This window comes from Phasianus colchicus, chromosome 1, assembly GCF_987193195.1.
Source record: "Phasianus colchicus chromosome 1, bPhaCol1.hap1.1, whole genome shotgun sequence".
Lineage (NCBI taxonomy): Eukaryota > Metazoa > Chordata > Aves > Galliformes > Phasianidae > Phasianus > Phasianus colchicus.
Genome location: NC_143436.1, coordinates 31890806 through 31912674, shown reverse-complemented (window position 1 = coordinate 31912674; position 21869 = coordinate 31890806). Strand labels below are relative to the sequence as shown.

The 21869-nt window shown below is 36.9% G+C and overlaps 1 long non-coding RNA gene across 1 annotated transcript; it reads right to left on the bottom strand.

The window, feature by feature from the left end:
• Window positions 1-5733: 5733 nt before the first annotated feature.
• Window positions 5734-21869, bottom strand: LOC149919476 (uncharacterized). The gene is made up of 7 exons (XR_016463599.1): window positions 21784-21869; window positions 19043-19182; window positions 16946-17001; window positions 16611-16687; window positions 14920-15047; window positions 8895-8972; window positions 5734-6432 (listed from the first exon to the last, which is right to left on the bottom strand). It is a non-coding gene; the product is annotated as an uncharacterized LOC149919476 (long non-coding RNA).

The window sequence follows — 21869 nt, the reverse complement described above, 5'->3', positions numbered from 1 at the left end:
ATTTGCTAAAGTTTATTCTTCTTCTTCCTGTGGGCACTCCAGTCTCTGTTCTCCTTGTGTCAAGGCACAGGAGTCCAAAAGATAAAAGGAATAAAATTAATGGTTGTTTACATACATGCTAATGAATACAGAAGAGTCTTTCAAAGCACAAGACACAAAGTTTACTCAGCAGAAATTGTTTGGCACTTGGCACCCTTGAACTTGGAAGTATTAATTTATATATATATATATATATAAATTACAAAGGTACAGATATGGAAAGAATTAAATTTTATGTAATTTTGAAATAAGTGGATTTATAGCCCACATCAACATCTAGCATAAGTTAAGTCACAACTGTAGTTACCTGAGGGACTTACTAGGTCACAATCTTGATTGTCATCATGTCTTCATATTTAGATTCTTCTGGCTCTTTACGTTATTGTCTTGGGTCTTGAAATGCTGTCTGTGACGTCTTATCAGCTGTGTAGGCAATGGTTTTCATTTCCTTATTCAGTTTTGTTTTCCTTTGTAACAACACCAGGTAGGCAAAATTTGATTTATAGCAACATGCATAAAATTTTGGACACATTTTATGGTAAGGAATATAGAAATAGTTGTGTTTCTATTAAAGTAAAAAATTGTTTTATGTGGAAACATCTTATATGTTTCAACTCTTTAATTGGTATTAGAAACCAGCTTACACATATATGAAATCTCTTTGAACTGATTACAGTTGTTATTTTTCTCTGCTATTTCAGACATCAATGAAATCTGATTTTTCAAACAACCACCGGTAAAATAGGATCTTAGAAACAGTGGAGGGGAAAAAACTTTTCAACAACAAGCAAAATAGTAAGTTATAGGAAACACATAAACTGAAAAGAAAATAATTATAGCAAATATATTGCAAACACTAAAGAGTTTAAAATATGTTTTCTTTTTCTTATGCTACGTGTAATGCACCATCTTAGTATAATGAGAAATTGGCACTTCCTTGAGATATTTTTAGCTCCTTTGACATCACCTTGCAATTTCTTTTGCATATAGGATGTTCTTCTTGCTGTTTTAATAAATGTTCTTTATGTTTGTATTATTTGTACTGCACCATGTCCCCAAGTCAAAGAAGTGATAAACAAGGAGTGTCGCCATGCTCTCCCTACTGAAGAGATATTTTTGAGCTGCAGACTATCATCTCAACTCCACATATAAACAGAATGTTGAATTTTTTTCAGACTGCATGCCTGAATGGGCTTTTTCTACTCCAAAATCCTCAAGGTTCCTTTAACTGCAATAATTGGGAATAATTATGATAAAATTATATTTTGTGTATTTTATTATCTTCCCACTTTTGGATATTATTACTTCAGTGAGGGCAAGTGAAATAGATGCCAGGTCATATCATATTTCAGAATAAAATAAAGTCTGAGTAACTGTAGTCAAAGTAACTGTTGCTGATTCATTTAACAGGCATGTCTCTGGATTTTAAAGCCAGTATCAGTCACTACTTGTAATAGAACATTTACGATTCCTTTGGTCAACAACTGCAGGTTAATGACAACCACAAGGTAGGGCGGGTATTCAAGTTGATGAGGTCATGGCCTTCTCTTCTGAACCTCTTTTGCTTTCTGTTCTTCAGCACACTGAGGCAGATGGATCACAATGAACTATTGTATCAGACTCAATTCTGTGAAAGCATAACTTGAAATGGTGCTGAATAACACAAAACGTGCCTCCTTTATTTTTCTCCCCAGTAGACATGAGACTATCACATTAGTGCTTTCTGCACAGAGCAGCCTGTGGCAGTTCAACCAACTAGACGTTTTAATTGATCATTTTATTCTGAACTTATTTAATTCTTCCTTGACTTCACTGGAACACTTCAGTCAGTTTTGAAACAAAGCAATGGTTTCAAAATAAAAAGTTGTATTCTCTCTGTTAAATATTTGCAGAAGAAACATTTCCAGGTTTTACAATTTCTAAGGCTATTTTTATGCTCAGATGTTTTGCCAAACTGGACTTTGACTTACAGTTAGTTTCAACTGAATTCATAAGGTGCTTTCGAGTCATGCTGGATCAAATACTGACTTGTCTACAGGCTCAGAAGATTACAAGCTCCGTGAGGGCTGCAGGCTTAGTTCACATAACAGATACAGTGTTTGGCAGCCAAATGTTCCAAATCTGTTTGATAAAAGTTTACTGGGACTTTCCAGGATTTACTTGCCACCTCCATACTGGCAGGCATAGCAACAGTGAACATGAAAACATCAGAGCACTGAACATTAGGCACGCTTGTGCAATGGGCATGACCTGAGAGCATGAACCTTCAGGTGCTCGATCACACAACCTTAAACTTCTGTTAAGGAATGATGGGGGCTGGGCAATGGAGTGAGTTGGGAGTTGTATATTATTTCAGTATTAATTAGAAAGTCTCCAGGTAAACTAGGGTACATCAGGATCTTACTTAGAAAATGTGACTTATACTGAGTCTTGCAGTTAATTAGCCCAATTATATATAAAGTATGCCAAATAACTTCAGTTTTTGTCCTAAAGTTCTGCTGAGACTCCATGTCAATTTGTGAATAAACACTTTTAAATTAAAGCGTTTAATACTGCGTTTACCCCAAATATGTCACTCAGCAGTTGTTTTTTTTCATAGAATTAGTAGGATTCTGTTGCAATTAAAGATAACTTATTGACAGTTTAAATATAAACTGGAGTGGTATTACTACAGGCATTCGAAATTTTAGAATAAAATTTGCAGAGGGCTGTTCCAAAAGTAATGCCTCCTCTTTTATTATGCTTGCCCATGACATCAGAGGCAAATGTTGGTGGTATGGCAAGAGATGTTGGGATCAAGTGAACCCTCAGCAAGTTTGCGGATGACACCAAGCTGTGTGGAGCAGTCAACAGACCTGAGGGAAAAGATGCCATCCTAGAAAGGTTTGAGCAGTACCCTGCCAAGAAGAACTTCAGGGTACTGGTGGATGGCAAGCTGGATGTGAACCAGTAGTTTGCCCTCGCAGCCCCAGTGAGCTAACTGTATCGTGGGCTGCATCAAAAGAAGCATGGCCAGCAGAGTGAGGGAGGTGATCCTGCCCCTCCACTCTGCTCTGTGGAAACCTCACATGGAGTACTATGTCCAGATGTTGAGTTCTCAGTACAGCATAGATGTGATCTGTTGGAGCATATCCAGAGGTGAGTCACAAAAATTATCCCAAGTGAAACACCTCACCTGCAAGGACAAGCTGAGTGAGCTGGGGCTGTTTAACTTGGAGAAGAAAAGGATCCAGGGAGACCGGATAGTGGCCTTTCAGTACCTAACAGGGGGCTATAAGGAAGAAGGGGACAGAATCTTTAGCAGGATCTGTGGTGATAGGATGAGGGGAGAGGGTTCCAATGTAAAAGAGGGAAGTTTTAGATTGGCTATAAGGTAGAAGTTTTTCAATATAAGGGTGGTGAGGCACTAGAATAGGTTGCCTAGATAGGTGGAAGTCCAATCCCTGGAGATATTCAAGGTCAGGCTGAATGGGGCTCTGAGTAACCTGTTCAACCTGTGGATGTTCCTGCTCATTGCAGAGGGGTTGGACTAGATGACCTGTAAGAGTCTCTTTCATCTCAAAAGATTCTATGATTCTATGATTTTATGTTGAACATTCCCACCAATATTCTATTACATTTTGTTGCCATGTGACAGATGGCAGCAGAGGGGCAGTCTGACAAAATGTGTCTGACATAGAAATGTGTATGGAGCAAAGTTTCACTGAATTCCTCCATGCAGAAAAAAAAAATGCACCCTCTGGCATTCTTTGATGCTGAACATTTATGGAGAACAAACAGAGAATGTGAGTGCAGTTAGGAGGTGGCTGGAGTGTTTCAGTCAGCTCATCTGTGCAAATTGGATGATTATGACCAGGGAACATTGTATGGAGAAGAATACAGCTTCAGTGCAAAGTTTGTGCTAGGTGGGTCCCACAAGTGCTCACACAGAATCCGAAAAACCACTATATATAAGTTGGTAGTGACCTGTTGAACCAATACAAGACTGAAGGTGACAGTTTCCTGGATCACATCATTATTGATGATGAGATGTGGTATCACCATTACAAGCTGAAGTCAAATAGCAGTCCATGGAGTGTGACATGTGAATTCCCCATAAAACAAAAAGTTCAAGATTCAGCTCTCAACAAGTAACATGATGTTCACTGTCATTTAGGAAAAAGATTATCTTTCTGGATTTCCCAGACACACCATCAATTCTGACTGTTACTTTGCTGAAGGCTCTAAATTCCATAGTCAGGCCAGAGAAGAAGACAACCTTTCTCTTGCAATAAGATAACAATAAGGTAACACCAGGCCCCATACCATTCTGAAGACATTGGAGCACATTTCCAATTTTGGCTGGACTGCCTGTCCTACAACACTCATCATATAATCAGGACTTGGTGCCTTCTGACTTCCATCTGTTCAGGCCAATACAGATGGACTGCATCAGCAACATTTTCCTAGCAACAACATCATCATAGCTGCTGTGAAACAGTGGGTCATTTCTGCTGATGCAGATTTTTATAAGCATGGCATGCAGGCTCTTGTTTATCACTGGTGAAAACGCACAACCGATGGTGGTGACTGTGTTGAAAAATATTTTGTAGCTGAGAATTCGTGTTACCAAATAGTGTTAATTGTGTTCATTGTTGTAGTTTGCATGGAAATAAGTAGGAGGCATTATTTTTAAAGTGACATGAATGTGAAGGACCTTGCTCTGATAATGTTAGGAAATTATGAAGTTCATTCTCATTGTCCTACTCAGTTGCTGCAAGTGACAATATTTTGATGATACAATAAATCTTAAACTGAAACAGAAATGATAAATCTTTTATTTCAGGATTTCTTTCTGAATGCTCACCTATTTCCCAAGTCTACTCTAAAACAAACAAAAACTTACATATAATTTGGCATTGCAGATGGCACGATTAGTAAATGAGGCAGTACAAAACAGTAGACATGTCCTGTTCATGTCTTCAATACTTAATTCTAACCAAAGCATTTGCAATTTATTGTCAACTTCAATGTAATTTTTATGAGGCTAGGTGCTTGGTGGTAGGGGATTTTTTTGCCATTATCAAATATCAGCCACTAGAACCTGAGAATATGTTTTTAGACAATGTTGCCTAATATCCTCTGATTTACTTCCCACATTCATACACAAAGTTAGAACTACCTAATTTTCTTTAGACTGTTATTTTCTGGAAGGTCACTGTAATTGCCTTTCCTTGATTTGTAGCATCAATAGCTGTCTTTTGTCTTACGGTTTTCCATTCCTAGTTTAAGCTAATATTGATAATTCTGATAGAGACATTAACAGCTGCACAATAAATCCCCCAAAACATGCATTATTTTTTTAACCAGCATGCTGATCAAAACCTGCACCATTCTCCTAAGGAATGCTTTAACCTGTTCCTACTTTCCAGAGCATGAAACAGTTTCTGTAAGGGCACAAGGACAGAAGGATGATGAAGATGCTCAGCTTTCTGCTGCCAGTCATCTCTCTGCCTGATATCTGGAAAGCTGAGATGCTTCTGACAGCTGTTGGGGCAGTGGCATTACAACACAGGAAATTTAAATTGTGCTGAGCCCTGCAGCTGGCAGGGAGGCTATCATGATTTGAAGAGTTAATCACATGACACATCCCTCTTCCCTTGGGAGAAAGGGAGGGGGGTGGAAGGAAGAGGGAAAAAACCCAACTGAGACAGGAGAAACTAATTTATTTAAAGGAATGTGAGATAATACAGAATAATTCAGAGCAATATATCAAAACAAACCAAAAATAAAGCCAGAGGAGAGTCAGTCTGAGACTTTATCACCAAGCCCTCTACAGTTCACCTCCTAGAAGAGACATGAGAACCCTTCACCCAACACTCAGAATAGCAAATCATGTGGAGGCTTCTAGGAAATGCAGTATATCCCAGAGTATCTTCCTCTCAGAGAGTCAGAACTCATGTGAGGCTGCTAGAGAAACCAGGAAACACAGCTTTGCAGCGCACTGTGCCTTTGCACCCAGCCTGTCTCATGATGTCGTAATATGGAATACTGATAGAACCAGGACAGAGGTCCTCACTATGATCTCAGCTGCCCACACACCAAGCACGACAGCCAGCTGATGTTGATGGCATCCCCAGCCCCAGTCCCCTCAACTCATCCTCCTCAATGGGAGGAAGACAGTGCTGTCACCTCAGTGACTCTAGTTCAGGTGCACAAAAGTGCTCCTATCTCTTCACCAGAGATAGCTGTTAAGTAGGACCCATCCACATACTTGAGGTGAGATGGCCAGCTCCAAAGTACTGGACATCAGCAGCTCCCACCACCAGCTCCACACCCCAGGTTCTCCTCAGCAGCAGCTCACTCACTGCCCGGAACATCTCCCATGAATACACATGTGCTCTTCCAATTGCACTGCAAAGGCCACAAAATCTGACTTTAAATTGTTTTTTTTAAAAAAAGAAAACAACCTTATAAGACCTCCAGCTCATACTGCTTCAAGTGTTTGACAGTCTTCTGGTAATACACAAAGAGAGTTTACTAGCTCTGGACCTCCAGCAGGGGCTGCCTGAGACATTCAGGAGTCTCAGCATTGACAGAGATGGGATTTTGCTGTCCTGTTAGCATGTCTGTACTTTAATAACATTTTGTATTACTTCTCAAGTGAGTCTTAAGTTCAGGACAGGTCACATCTTGTTTAACATACACACTGAAACTAGAAAAAATAAATTCTAAAATATCATTTTCTTTTCCATTCTAAATTAAGATCTTCTGTTTTTAAAATACGCTCATCAGTCATTTGATATGATATCGTTCCAGACCATTTAATCTGTATAATTCCTTTAGAAAACAACATTTCTGAATGCTTAACTAAACATTCCTGGAACAAGAATTCATTCTGCATTTTACCCTTTCAGCCTCAGAAATCAACCACCTTTGTTGCATGTGTGTTTTGTTTTGTTTGGCTCATTGTTTCCCTTGGTTTAGAGATCAAAAAATGGATCTCTACTGTAAAAATAAGCTCTGTTTGGGTTTAAAGGAAATAAAGGGAGGATAGGGGACCATTTCATTGTATATGAGTTGTATCTAATGTCTTTATTAAGTGTGCTTCAGATGCTTTGCATTAAAACTTAATTTAAAGAAAGCGGAATGAGTGCCAAAATCAACTTCATTGTTGGATAAATGGAATCGCTGCACTCAAGTTCTGATTTATTCTGACATAAAATTGCTTGCCTGCAATTAAAGGTTCATTATTCTACTCAAAGACATAAGTAAACACTGCTCATAGGGATTTAAATCACCATAATGGTTTGTATAAATCCTATGATCAATTTTTATTCACCTAGTTTTATGCTTCTAACAGCCATTACAAATTCATATTAATATTGATAGTTGCCACAGGCACACATCAAATATTTTCTTTTTGTCTTATTCCAATATCAGCCTGAACTGAAGTTACAGCCTGCTTATCTTTCTCAATCTGTTCCACCATCCTCTTATTGCATGTTTCTACTTTTGTATATACCCACCTCACTTTTCCTTTGTCCACCAAGTGATGCTATCATCTCTTTCTTACTAATACATTAAAAGAAAAAAAAAAAGAAAAAAAAAAAAAAAAAAAAAAAAAGGAGAGCTCAGGGGAGAAAAAAAAAGTAATGAAAGATTCCCAAAGAAAAACACAGACTGGTTTTCCAAGTGTAAAGGTGATGGAAGTTTTTCACACAGAGGGTGGTGAGGCACTGGAACAGGTTGCCCAAGGAGGCTGTGGATGCCCCATCCCTGGAGGCATTCAAGGCCAGGCTGGATGTGGCTCTGGGCAGCCTGGACTGGTTGGGGGGGTTGAAACTAGATGATCATTGTGGTCCTTTTAAAACCAGGCGGTTCTATGATTCTATGATTCTATGATATAGGTGCTGGAACACATTAGCTCAGAATGTCACAACAATGCCTTATCTGCTTCTGCTATATTACACACCAGCATCCTCAAAAAACTTTGTCTTTCTAAAAATTTCCATTTGGGCTCCTGGAAAGTTTGAGCAAAACAAAATGGTAGCTTTCTGCCTGGACTGAATGTAAAAAAATCACGCTTTCCCAAAAATAAATAAATTTTAAAGCACCAAAAGATGCAAATTTTTCATATTGGCTAATTTTGGTGTGATTTTTAAAGAGCAAAATAAGAAAGGTGACTTAGAAGCAATACTTAATCAAATGAGCAAAGTGTAATAGCTATTTACCCAAGAGGCAGAAAATGCCAAAGGTTGCATGCTTAACCTTAATTCTCTGAATCTTTATTCCAACCACAGCTATTGCTTATTCGGTCAAAATAAATGATTTTGTTCCCTACCTCATGTTTGCTCAGCAAACTGTGCACACTGGAAGACTGTTCAGAGTTGGCCACCTCTAACTGCACTGTCTGGAGAAATTGCCGAGATTTGTCTGTGAGACAATTCATTTAATTTACCAATATCTCAGTCAATTACTGCAGCAATGGAATATAGGAAATTATAGAACAAAAGGTACTAATGGACGAGAGGAGAGGAGAGGAGAGGAGAGGAGAGGAGAGGAGAGGAGAGGAGAGGAGAGGAGAGGAGAGGAGAGGAGAGGAGAGGAGAGGAGAGGAGAGGAGAGGAGAGGAGAGGAGAGGAGAGGAGAGGAGAGGAGAGGAGAGGAGAGGAGAGATGGTTTTGTATATTCTTTGTTGACCGATAACCATCATGATATATGATTGTTAGTCAGGTTTTTCACAAAGTTCATGTTTCCAAGTGCAATCCTTGCTAGAAGTGTTCTTTAATGTGGAGAGATTGCTCCACAAACCTTAACATTCTTTCATAAAGCTTTCTGTATGCAATATATATTTATACTAATAGAAAAATTACCTCCTCTGGACTATCCATCAGTAAAATGATGAGTAGCAATTGAGTGTGTATTATCTGTCTTCCCAAACTGCATTTCACCTGTAAAGAGAGATTAAAATAATAAAAATTTGAATTGCCACGTCAATAAATGAGAAGTCATGAAATGTTACAATCGATTTTTCTGGTGTCTTTCAGTCTGTTCTGAATGTTCTTATGTATGTAGTTAGACACATCTTTTAACGCATTCATTTTTCCTCAGGAAAAATATACATTTGCAAATAATACATGCAAAATATTCAATTAGTATGCAGAATTTACTCCCTTATGAATGCAATTTTCATATTTTTTTAAGTTGCCTAATTAATTATACTAATCTATTAGTATTTCTCTGTCCTCATTCTGTCATTAAGAGCACTAAGCTCTTCATGTTAAAAAGCCTTTTTATTTTTCTCCCTTGAAATGTATGTGGTTTGTAAATTTGATTGTAGATCAAACTAGATATTTGTGAGTCTTTGTTAATTTGTTCTTTTGGTGGCCTTGAAGGGAATAAAAGAATCTAATCAAATGATCTAACGTTGTCTAGGCAAGAATTAAGTAACCCTGTTTATATCATTCTTATTAGTGCTTCAGTTAACCCCCATGAGACAACTCATGTGAATCAAATGAACCGGATTAAGCTTGCTGATCACTAACTAGTTCATATGATGTCAAAATGGGCACTGATGTAATATGAATATTAAAAATCAAGCTAAGGAGAGAATTTTGATTCTGAGGATCGTTCTAATTTAGATGACTCACAACTCATATAATGCAAAGATTGCCTCTAATAATGTAAAGGTGCAGTTCATCCTAATCAAAAAGACATTGGTCTGTTAGTATTTGAATTTTGGCACTTAGACCTAAGGAGTATTCCTTGATTACACTTCTACAGCTACTAACACACAGCGTTTGCAACCTCAGGGCAATTAGTGACTACCCCTTTGCCATGAATCAAAGAAAGAGATCATCTGCAATTGTATAACCAGAGCGATAAGCCTGGGAGGAGGTTACCACAGAATGCACTAAACCCTGAATATTCAAAATTAAACTTAGTTCTTTGCCCCTTATTCATCAGATGTCACAAATTTTTGCAGCAGATCTTACATAATAGATGCCATAATACATAAATTACATTGATCTAAGAGGTAAAAAGAGATTATGTGTTTACTGTGAATGTGTTCACTTCTGTGCAGGTCCCATTAAATTGCAGATTTTAAACAAGGCTATGCTATGTCCACACTTCTTTGCCCTGTGCTGAGCAAGGAGGAGCCTCTCTCCCATCATGGGTCTATGGCTGGAGAGCATTAGTCCTGTGTCTGGATCCCACTGGCATGCCAAGTTCCCAAAGGAAGGTAGGCACTCCATCAGCATGGCAGAACTCAGCCTTCATAGATCATCCCAAAGCATGCTATTTCCATCACACAGAGCAAAGATATAATTTGCCAATTATGATGTGGGAGAGTGACTTAAAAAAAACAAAAAAACAAAACAAAAAAAAAACATACAATTTTGTGGAGTTTTACAGCTAAGTGAGAAGAACTGAGCACAGTTTCATCTTCGGTTGGAATTTGAGAAAAATAATTGGGAAATTGCTTTCCCTAAATTTTACCTGATATCCCACAAATCCTGAAGCAGCAAGGATAGCCATTAGAAGGTTAGCAAGAACTTCCAATGTGTCTGTCAGCAGACTTATGTTGGGACTTGGCTCCAAAGCAATGAGCCCAAGAACTACCACAAAAATCAGTTCCATCAAATGCATGGAGCAGCCCCAGACGCAGTTGTACCAACACAAGTATAATCATGCCAGCAATTAGGAGAGGGCAGAAACACATGAGTCCAGCACTTCCACCAGGGAAAAAGGCTGTGCAACCAAACCACAAGCTGCTTAGCTTCAGGAATCACTGTGAAATGCATGCTGAGCTAGAATGATCAAAAGGGAGAAGAAATGAGGGAAGGCTGCAGAGGAACATCAAGCAATTGACCTTTCCACCCAGCCCTGCTATGAGCATTTTTTTCAAACAACGGCTGTTTTCTATAAAGCTGACTTGAAAACTGGTGTCTTCCTACTTCTGAGAGAATTTGTTCACTTCAGCTTTTTACTGGCAAAAACACTGTTATTGCTTTTTGTTCCCACCAGCCCTCCAAGAGCCACCTCAGCGCTGAGGAGGTGAACCGGAGTCTATTTTGGCATAAACCAGAAAGAACACAGCTTGATCTAAAATCTCTGGATGAATTTTCATTGCTGGCAATCAAGAAAGTCATGGTTTTATTTGTAAATTAAGAGAGGTCTACAAGAAAGTCACTGGGAAGAAAAAAAATAGTAATAAAGCAAACACAGAACCCTACCATGTCATTTACAGTCTCTTTATAGATGAGAGCACACTTTATATAATGTAATTTGAGTTATAAGTAATATTATTGTTTGTCTCAGCCAAAGAGCTATACCTCATTTAATTAATAGAATGGGTGTGCTTGTGTCGTGTTACTTGTTACTATATTGTAAAATATATCCATAATAATATTCTATGCAAAAATTACTGCACTGGCAGGGAAAACGAGAGCAAAATATTTCTCCAAAATGTTTCCAGTAAAAAGATAAATGAAGAGAATTTGATCTCTTTTTTTCCTTTAAATCAAATAGCTGAAAATAAAATTTTAAAGAAAAAGAAGTAGGGGAAGACACATGAATTGACAGATGTGACTTTGAAATACAATATTTAAAATGGACCATTTGAATCAGTAAGTCTGTGGGACAGGTTTAGCTGTTTCCTATATCTGTCCAGGACTCAGTGTGTTCCATTCCCTTGACTGCTATGAATTTTATACTCAGCAGTAAGCTATACAATACTATATCCATTTCTGAGGCTCATTTCAGAGGCCATTGATAAGGAATTACTATGTGATGTCAAAAAGAAATATTTACTGCAAAAGGGAAATAATCATTCTTTTTCAAATATTGTAAATGAAAGCACCACACAAACACAGGACTAGAAAAAAATTGTCATCTTGTCCATAAATCTAAGAAGGTAACAGTGGAAGTTTTGTGGTATTTCTCTAAGCCACATAAATGCTGACAATTTTTACAAAGATGACACCAACTTTTCTTCAGAAAGAAAACTAGAAATGAGATTTTAAGAAAATAAAATTTAAGCAGTATAAAACAGTAATTTTTAATGACATTTCATAATATTTGGAACAGATTCTTTCAAACAGGAGTAAGGCAGCTGGAAGAAAAGTCAAGAAGAAATAAACTCTTGTGATGCAAAGTTAATAAGGCAGAGGGATGTGACTTGATTTTTAATGACATGGTGTACCCAATGAATATCTATAGCAATATGAATAGTGAGATGTGATATTTCCATGGCTTACTGTTGTGGCTGCTGTTTCATGCAGGGAAGAGGTTGAGACTGAGACCTCCCCTTCAGAACAGAGATCAAAGTCCAAGAGGCAGCCTGTACTCATGCCAAATCCCATTTTTCATAAATCCAATTATAAATAGAAACTTGTCTATTCAGGCCATGGATTCAAAGAGAGTCAAGCGTGTTGCTGGTCATGTCCCACCTCTGGCTGTCACTACTTACAGAAAATGGCACACTTCTGTCACACTTGTTTGGATAGCCATATAAGCAAATCTTTGGCTCAATTACATACAGGTTGATGAGGGTTTAGTAACATGGATTTATGTCGACAAGGACGAGTAATGGCACAGATATATCCCCATGACTGTTAAACACAAGGATCTCAAGTCAATACAGGGAAATCATAGCCAGCATTGATAAGCTACTTACATGTTACAAATACAGTGAGTGTATAAACCTGGATCCTTAATCATAATCTAGATTATTATTATTTTCTCATCAGTTCAGTTTGCATTATTATTTCAGTCATCTGAGAACTACAGCCAACAATTCCCAGTTTTCAGTATCTAGCAAACTTGTGGAGGATGTCACCACGAGAGACAGTCAGCAGGCCAATGCCATGTCCAATAGACACCAAAGAGAAAAAGGAAACAAACGGTACCCTCTCCACAGAACTAGAATTGCAGAGGGATTATTGCTTGGAAAGGAGGGTTGGAGAAGTTGGGAAGCTAAGGCACAGCTCGGGTGCTCTGCAATAAATTGTATGACTGCGGGAACATGGTTTACATTATCCCTAGGCTGGTCAACAGCACAGTCAAAACTGAGCATCATGAGCATCTCAAAGAAAATTTTGAACCATAATGTAGCTGGAAAGTGCATTGTAAATCCTGGCATAGACACCCTCCAGTGGTGTTTCTCTAGCAGAATAGCAGCAAGTGTTGTACCCACTAACAGTAATAATCAGAGGTTAAATGCATCCTAGTGCAGTACTTCTGGGAGGAAAGGCATCCACCCATCTGGGGTCTGCAGGGGGCACTGATTTCTGGAATATATGGAGAGCTGCGCTACACCCAGAAGCACCCAGGTCCTAAGGCAGGGAAGAAATAGGCTTATGAGCCATGGTCAAGGCTGCTTGGCTCTGGGGTGTGGAACACACAGTATTGCTGGGAATCATCCTTTCTGTTGCTGTGGATCATCACTTACTGTGAATGTAAATAATGCTCTCCATGAGAGAAAGAAAATAGAAAACACAGTAGGGAAACAGTTCTGTAATTGAAATAAATTATATTTGAGGTGGATGCACTTCATGAGGAGATTTTTATATAAGATTGTTAAACATCTTTGGTGAAGAAATATGTTTGTTTATTTTGTGTGTATACATATACATGTATGTAAATACACTTAGAGCCATTAACTAAATCTCCAATTTTGTTATTAAAAATATTCTCATTATACTTAAGGTTTTTGCATTTCTGTACCATGGGAGAAGACCTTCCTGAATCTTCTTATTTTGGAATGTCATGAATTCTCAGGACAAATGGAAGGAGCACGTCAAAGTAGTGGATAATTCACTGGTTAGCAAACAGGAAGAGATTGGGAGTTCCAATGGCAGCAAGGGCTTTATGGAATGCAGCAGTAGTTTTAACCTTTTAACTTGATTAGAGTTTCTGAGGTATCCAAAAGCAAGGATTTTGACAGTAGAATAAACTTCACTAAACAGAGTTCCTATTTATTTACAAGTCATGAGAAGTCTGGAAATTCAAAATAATCGAAAGTTACTGGTAAAATAAAGTGGTGATAAACATTGATCAGTAAGCTAAAAATCAGTTTTAGCCATGAGGAAGTTATTAAAACTATATTCCATGATAGTAAACTTTTTCATTCTCCGTAGATATATATAAAGTCTGATAGTTCACACAAGTCTGTGATTTTTGAGCATAGAAGAATGTACATTCAAAGACATAAATTTCAGTAATCTGAGGGCAGCACCATTTTAACCCTAATCTGTGTCTGCTGGCACATATTTCTCAGTAATAGCAAGGGCACTGTAACCAAGGATATATTGCTATTCTTACTCTTGCTAGTTAACCCCACCTCAACTCTGACAAAACAGAAACTGTAAAGAATAATGTGTCTGAGCCTGTTTCAAACAATTCTTCTCATGACTTCTACATTTAGGAAGATCCTGGTTTCTTTAAAACTTATATTTTGAGAATATTACCAAAAAAATAGGTTATACTGCTTAGTAGATTTCATTTAAATAATTATTAAAGAACATTGAACTTTTGCATGTTAGTATCTGTTTTAATTTTTTTTAGATTTATTTAATTATATCTATGACACTGAAGCTGCTTCAGAGCACTACAACGGTTGCTCAATTTTCACATTATTTTTTTTTTCTGGCAAAAACAGTGACATTTTCATAGACTGATAACTGATATTTTAACAAATTATTTTTTTTTAACATCGCTCAAGATTTTTCACTATTAAAATCTGAGACAAAATATTTCTAACACAGAGTTCAGAATATTAAATAGAGGGCATAAATCTAGAGTACATCTCAGCAATAACTGCTGGATCATATCATTGTATTTGCTTTTCTGAACTTGGACATTTCAGAGAAATTGCAGTTTATTGAAGATACTTACATATTTTGCAGTAACATCTTTTGTCTCCTTGCTGGTCCCAAATACATTAAACTCAGTCAGTTATTGTGTTATTGTGTATAATGTAACTATGTTCCCCATGCAATTTATTCTGTTGAAATTTGGAAAGCCTGAAATATAATAAAATGTTAATTAAAATGGCACATGAACTCTTAGTGTTCCCTCAAGATTAAAAATAATGCTTTTCAGATTCATGGTTTTTGAAAAATTACAGCATTATATTATTTTAATATAATTGTGGACATGGGAATCTGGATGAAGCCCAGGATTCAGTGTCTATTGTCCACACAACTGATAGGTGTTAAAAGGTCGCAAAGATCTCTCCTTTGGCCTTCAACTGACATTGGAGCTGAAGCAATATTGAAGCGCTCAAGTGTTGTTGATGTTTTTCATGGAGTACAGTGCTTTCTTCCATGACGTGTAGAAAGTAAGTGCTACTGGTGATTACATTGGATAAAAGTTCAGAGGTTAAGACGATTCATGCAACACTCTTAATTTTTATTAGTTTTGTGATATTCTATAGAAGAAATCTGTAGGTATAATGCTCCATGTTTCTATTGACAATTGTCATCTAGGTACATTATGGTTCATCTTACAGTGTTGGCCATCAACAATCACAAATGCAAAGCATTTTTGTATCCATGTGAGCCACTATTTTGAACAACACCCGGAGCAATGTTTTCCTTTCTTCAGAAAAAAAGCAGATGTATTCAGATACCTGTTCACTGACAAATTAGTTTTTTTAATGCAAGTAGGCTAAAGTAGACTTAGGAAAAGAAGCAAGAAAAGATAACCAGGCTGTAAGCCTTTATACGAGTAGTAACTTAGTAGAGCCAGCAATCTCCTCTGTCTCCTCCTCTTCCACTTAGTCCCCACAGGCTCGATACAGAGGGGAAAGAAGCTTTTAGCCCTTGAGCACATAACCAATTGATTAAAGATGTTTCATGTGTCTCCCAGGAAAACTGCCCAGCAGTGACAGAAGAACCCACAGAAATAAATGCAGGAGAAAGAGAAGAAAAGAATATAAGAGTATTGTTAATCTTCTCAATCAGTCTTAGATGATGTGAGAAAATGTGTGATCCCCTATACAAGTGAGATCTGGGAAGAGAAATTACAGTTGATTAATATCAAAAAAAGATCAAAGCAGAGGTGATCACTTACTTCTCCTTCCAGAAGCAATCTGCTATGGATTGTTGGCTAAAGTACACGGAAGGACTGACAGCAAAAGCTGCCTTGCAGCAGGCATGCTAACCCACCAGACATCATGAAAATCTTGCTTTTTTCATGCATATAAACAGGCATACTGGCAAGAATTTTGGTTAAGATGAAGTTGGTGGTACATCAGTAGCAATCTAAAAGTTTTTTATTGAGATATAAGTAATACTGGATGCATTAAAGAAAAGGCCTCCAAAGTAAAAGTGTCAAAATTAAACACAACCCCGGAAAAGCTTATATCAGTTATAGGAGACTCACTAAAAGGATTAAACGTTTAAATGAAACAAGCAAACAAACAAACAAAAAAAACCATTTTGCTCACGTATAGGATGGAAATTCAATCTAAGTAAGGTCAAACAAAACAAACACATATGAGAGAATAAAATTCAAACTGAATAGATAACAAAGGGAAAACAGTTGTAAATTTAAAATTGAGCTGCAGAACAGCTATTTCCCACCTTGGATGAATTCATATAATTCCGTTAGATCTCTTGTGGTGAACAGCAGTGTTTGTGCAGGGACATCAGAAGGAGGCCTGAAAAGGATGAGTGAGATTCCTGGTTAAGGATTCATAGGGACATTCTGGAGAAGCTCAGTAAAGCTCTTGCCACTATTTTGCTCACAGAGATTGGGGAGCTGCCTAAAATTACATTTTGAGGCAATAATCATGGGACAACAAAAGGCAAAGTCCAGTCATAAATCAGTAATTTACATAATATCAAGCTACACCTCTTTTTGTTATACTGTACATAAAAGTATTTTGAAAAATAATTTGAAATTGATAGAAGTTTACCTCATATTTAGGTGCATTTCTTCAGAAATGTTTGCCGTATCTTAGAAGCAGCGTATCTGCAATGTGATGCAGGAGTTGCTATGGTGAGTTCACATCTCTTATTTAATGCTGCCTGAGTAAATACACATTGTAACAATCTCTGGTAGAGGTGCTATTAGTAATGTTATGTCAGCATTTCTATCATAAATACTTATTTTCATGTTGCAACTTCTCCAAAAACAAAGAAAACTATTCCTAGGCAAAATCCACAGAAGCCTTTGCACTCCTCTATTTTGTTTTTTCACAGCTTCAATCAGTTTCTGAAATCTTCTGTCATAAAAATGAAATAAAAATTAGTGAGTTTGTTTCTATTCTTTTGTTGTTAGTGATTTTCATGACAGTCATAACACTTTCCATTTATGAAAATACTCTAAAAAATTGGGGAGGTTAATTTTCATTTCACTGTTCCAGTCTGTGCCAGTAGGCATTTAGTCAGGCATTCATTGCGCTACTTGTTTTACAGCCCTTCTGTACTGTCAGAGTGGTACAAAGAGACTTTTGTGTGAAGAAGAATCAGGTCTTTAGTTCACGTATTTAAAGGCTCAATTTAACTAAACGGCATCAGAAATTTAACTTGTAGACTCCAGTGTATTGTTCCTGAGGAATTTTATTTGAGTTCGTCTCCAGAATAACACAAAAGAAAGAAGTGCATTGCTGGAAGTAATAAAATATGTTTAACTTTTTGTCCTGTATTTGTTTTTCTAATAGTTTACTTTCAAAAATAGTAAGTAACTTTCTGAGAAGATTTTTCTCTATGAGATTCCCCCCTGCACGTCAGGATAACTCTTACATTATGCATTTGTATAAATTTGTACGTTGAAATAATTAAATGTTTTCATTTTGTGAGTTTAACTAAAATAACTTTTGTAGGAAATGTCTACTTTCATCAAAATTGTCTCGTATCTAATAATGTTTTTGAAACAAAACTATCTTTGAATCAAAACTATTTTTTGTACACATCCATTTTTGTTTGGAAATGCAGGGATTAAGTATTGGTGGAAAAGTCAAAAAAGACAATAAAAAAATTCTTTTCCAACTTGCCTGTAAAATCAGATAATTATACAGGGATTTTCATATATGTTTGTATGTTGACATTATGAAGAGTATAAGTAGAATGGTTTATTCTGTACTTCATGACAGCCAATAGAGTGGATATTCATTACTGGATTGGCTGAACAGTGAGGCTAAACAAACACTTCTTTCCCATAAGGTAGGAAGGTTGGATGAAGAAGCTCAAACAGATCATAAATGTGCATCACTAGCTGGTAAGAAGAGAAGGATATTTTTTAAGGATTTACTTCCAAAGTCAGAAAAAGAAAAATGGGATGTCACAGTTTAATCTCTAGATCTGTGTCCATGACAGAGGGGCAGCACACCCAGAAACCCACCAGCCCAAAAAAACAGGGAAAGGGAACAAAAGGGAAAAGAAGAAAAAAAAACCAGCAGCAATGATCTGGGGAAGAAAACAAACTTAGTTTACAAATTATAATAGCAAAAATACAAATAAATTGGGATTGAAGCTAATAAATCAAATAAATGAGAGTTTCTGAAAACCAAAGTTCTTACTCTGATTCACATGGGAGCAAATCATAAAACCACAACAGATGTGTTTCAGATATTGCCTTAACTAAACTTAGAAGTTGGGTGTTACCCAGCATGAACTAAGCCTGTTCATATAAAATGGAGTCATAGGAATCCTTGAAGTAATTTTGATGGTGTTTTTTGGGTGGTGACCATTTAGGCTCATTCATCGATGTGCAAGAAATTCCTCTAAGATGCTGAGTCAGCACATTTGTCACTTTCTTTCACTTGTGTGTATAAAACTATAGAAAGACAGACTGTTAGGAGAGAATTGGTGATCTTCAGTGGAAAGGTTTTCAGTCCCCAAGGGTGAAACTCCATATAATATCAGCAGAGTAAAGCACCACAGCCAATCTCACTCATGATAAGACATGTATGAGTTTTTCAAATAGGTGGCTACAAAAAAGTAGCCTTGTGCTGTCTTAAAAAAAGCAACAAATACCATGTGTGATGTATAAATGTGCTTCATAAGTGTACCTCCATCATCCTGTGGAGAGATCAGTGGCTACATGTTGAACCAGTAAAAACTTCCCTGGTCTCCTCACAGAGAGTATCAAGCAGAAACATCCTGTGTATACCCTTGAGATGGCAAAGATGTTTACTGTAGTGTCTAAAACCTACAAGAGATGGAGAGAAATCCAGATCTGTGCTTAGAAAGTCATTCCAGTGTGATATTGGTTACTTTATGTGCCACTTTTCTGAGGCACAATGGATCATTATGAAGTTAACCAAACATTTTCATAAATTTTCTTCTGTAATAAATCTAGCACTTCTTATTGAACCCCAATGGTTTGCAAGACTTTTTGTTGTTACCTTCTCTATTTTTATGATAGAAAATCAGGTAAATCTGTAAACTCAACCTCATACATACATATTTACCACAAATCTTATACATACCACTGGGTCACAGAATCTAGATCTTGAAAGTCATGCAACAGACACTCTTAATACATAATTTGACACAATTGTAGCTTGTTGCTATAAACTACTAGCACCAGAAAGCAAAAATTCAGAACCACAACCTGATAATATTAGTCAGATAAAAAAATCAATAGTATTATCCGTGTATGTATAGTTCAGAGAAGGGGAAGATTCACTATCTTGGCAATACTGTGATATTCTCTTTCAAATCATGGAACACACAGACTTTTGTAAGGTATCAGCTGATAGACCATATCATAGATAAGCATTCAGATTTTGAGGGAAGGTGTAAAAAATTTAAGATTTAGGCTCTTAGGAAATATATTAAGAAAGTTTAAGTAGATTAAGTTCATACATGCAATCAAAAGATGAGTACTCACAGAAGTACTCATAGACTTTAACCAATCAAAACATTCTACAGGCACTAACTGAATTTCACAAAATCATTGTCAAATAGGGAGAAAATTATTATTACACTTTTTCTATCACGAGAACTAAAAACTGGGACTTAAAGTATCGCGCCATTGCCACTGGTGAGCTTTGCAGGCAGTAACAGTCAAGATTGCTATCTATGATTCATTTGATGGGTTGGATTTTGTAACTACTATGGCCACTTAATCTAATAACCATATAAAACCAGTAAAAATGGTCTATTTTGCCTCAAAGCATTGTGTCTTTTTTTTTTTCAAAGACATTTTCATAACCTGCATCAAAAAATACACAATATTCTTGTTGGGTTTTTTTAGCAATTTGTGACCTTAATTTATAGAACAACTGATTCCTACGATAGCTCATTTTCTGGTATTTTTCTTTTATTTACCCAGAAATTAGACTGGAAAATTAAAAAGTAATATTTCAGAAATAAATGTTAAAGGCACTGAAAAAAAAAAAAAAAAAGGAGAAAAGGCATAATAAATAAATAAATAACCAGAAAATTCTGCTAAAATGTGAAAGAAAATATTGAAATTTAAAGTAACAGGCCCTTGATTCTCAAGCCCCCCATGTCAAGAGGCATAGTTTTATCCTTCTTTCAAATCAGATCTATGTGCAACATTCTGATTAGTGAAACAAAATTGCTGGATGCAGCAGAAATATGTTTGTTTTTTTTTATTGATTTTCTTTTTAGTATTTTTTTTTCACTTTTGCAGTAAAAACAGTAAGATATGATGGGTTACTCAGACAGACCTTCCTGTGCCAGTAGTAAGAGTTTAGTTTAAATGTCCATGTTTCTACTTCACAGTTTACTCTCCACTGACAGTGTAGGTGAAGACACAAAGCAAATAAAAAAGTAAACAGCTGATGGACATTTCCAGTTTGGTTTGATACAGGTGTAAAAGAACTCTCACACATCTTAACAACATGATTCATCTTGTACTCTGTTTCTACTTTATTATAAAAACATCATCTCTGCCCTGAGCAGTTTTGTTTTTGTGGCACTTAATGTACCATTTTGTTAGCTCTAATCTTCTTCCATGCAAGAGTGAAGTTGGTCACATGCATAAATGCTGCCCACAGCAGTAGAAGAGGCATTGGACGCAGCCCCTCCTGACAACTTACATCTTTGGCCAGGGGTGGAGGAAAGGAGGAATGACACCACCTCGGCCATCACCTATTAAGGATCTGCCTTTTTCTCACTCCTGACTCCTTTCTGTGGAATTTCTAGAATTGCTGCAGAAAGTAGCTCCAAGAGAAGAGTCCTTTGAGAAACTTCTCCAGCTAATTAAAGTCAGGTGCTGACAGGCTGAAGTGATTCCTTTGCAGACATTGGCAGAAGAAAAGCTAAAACAGAGCCCAGAAAGGAAGTGTAAAGTGTGACTGGCTCAGGAGATGCAAACTTTCCCCTCTAGGTCACAGCGCCGAACTAAATCCAGAACAGGGGTGACTGAAAATTTTCTGTTATTACAAGTTACTGCTAAGGATGCTATGTGCAGTTAAGTGATAGCTAGTACAGCTGTACACATCATAAAATTCTCACTATCAATCTCACAGTTTAAAAATCGTAACCAGATCTGAAACAAGTTTTATATCTTGAATTGACCTGATATTCTCTACACAGTAATTCTTATTTCCTTCTTTCCAAAATGGGGAAGCTAGAGAAGCCAGATCTTTAACATCAAGCCAAATATGGACAAGTAGGAGCTCTATATACAAACACTTCTAGAAATAGAAGTACATTCATTTTCAAATTTAAATGTGACTAAGCAGCAGTACACACAGACATTGCATCTGAACAGGAATATGAAAACTTTTCACATTCCTATTTCAATAGAATCATAGAAAGCAAATTTCTCACTTACCATGGAGCACTACTTGCAATAACAAAACAAATTTTATCTTCTGAGTCTCCTTGTTTTGCTGGAATGGAGGTGGGGAGAAATCCAGC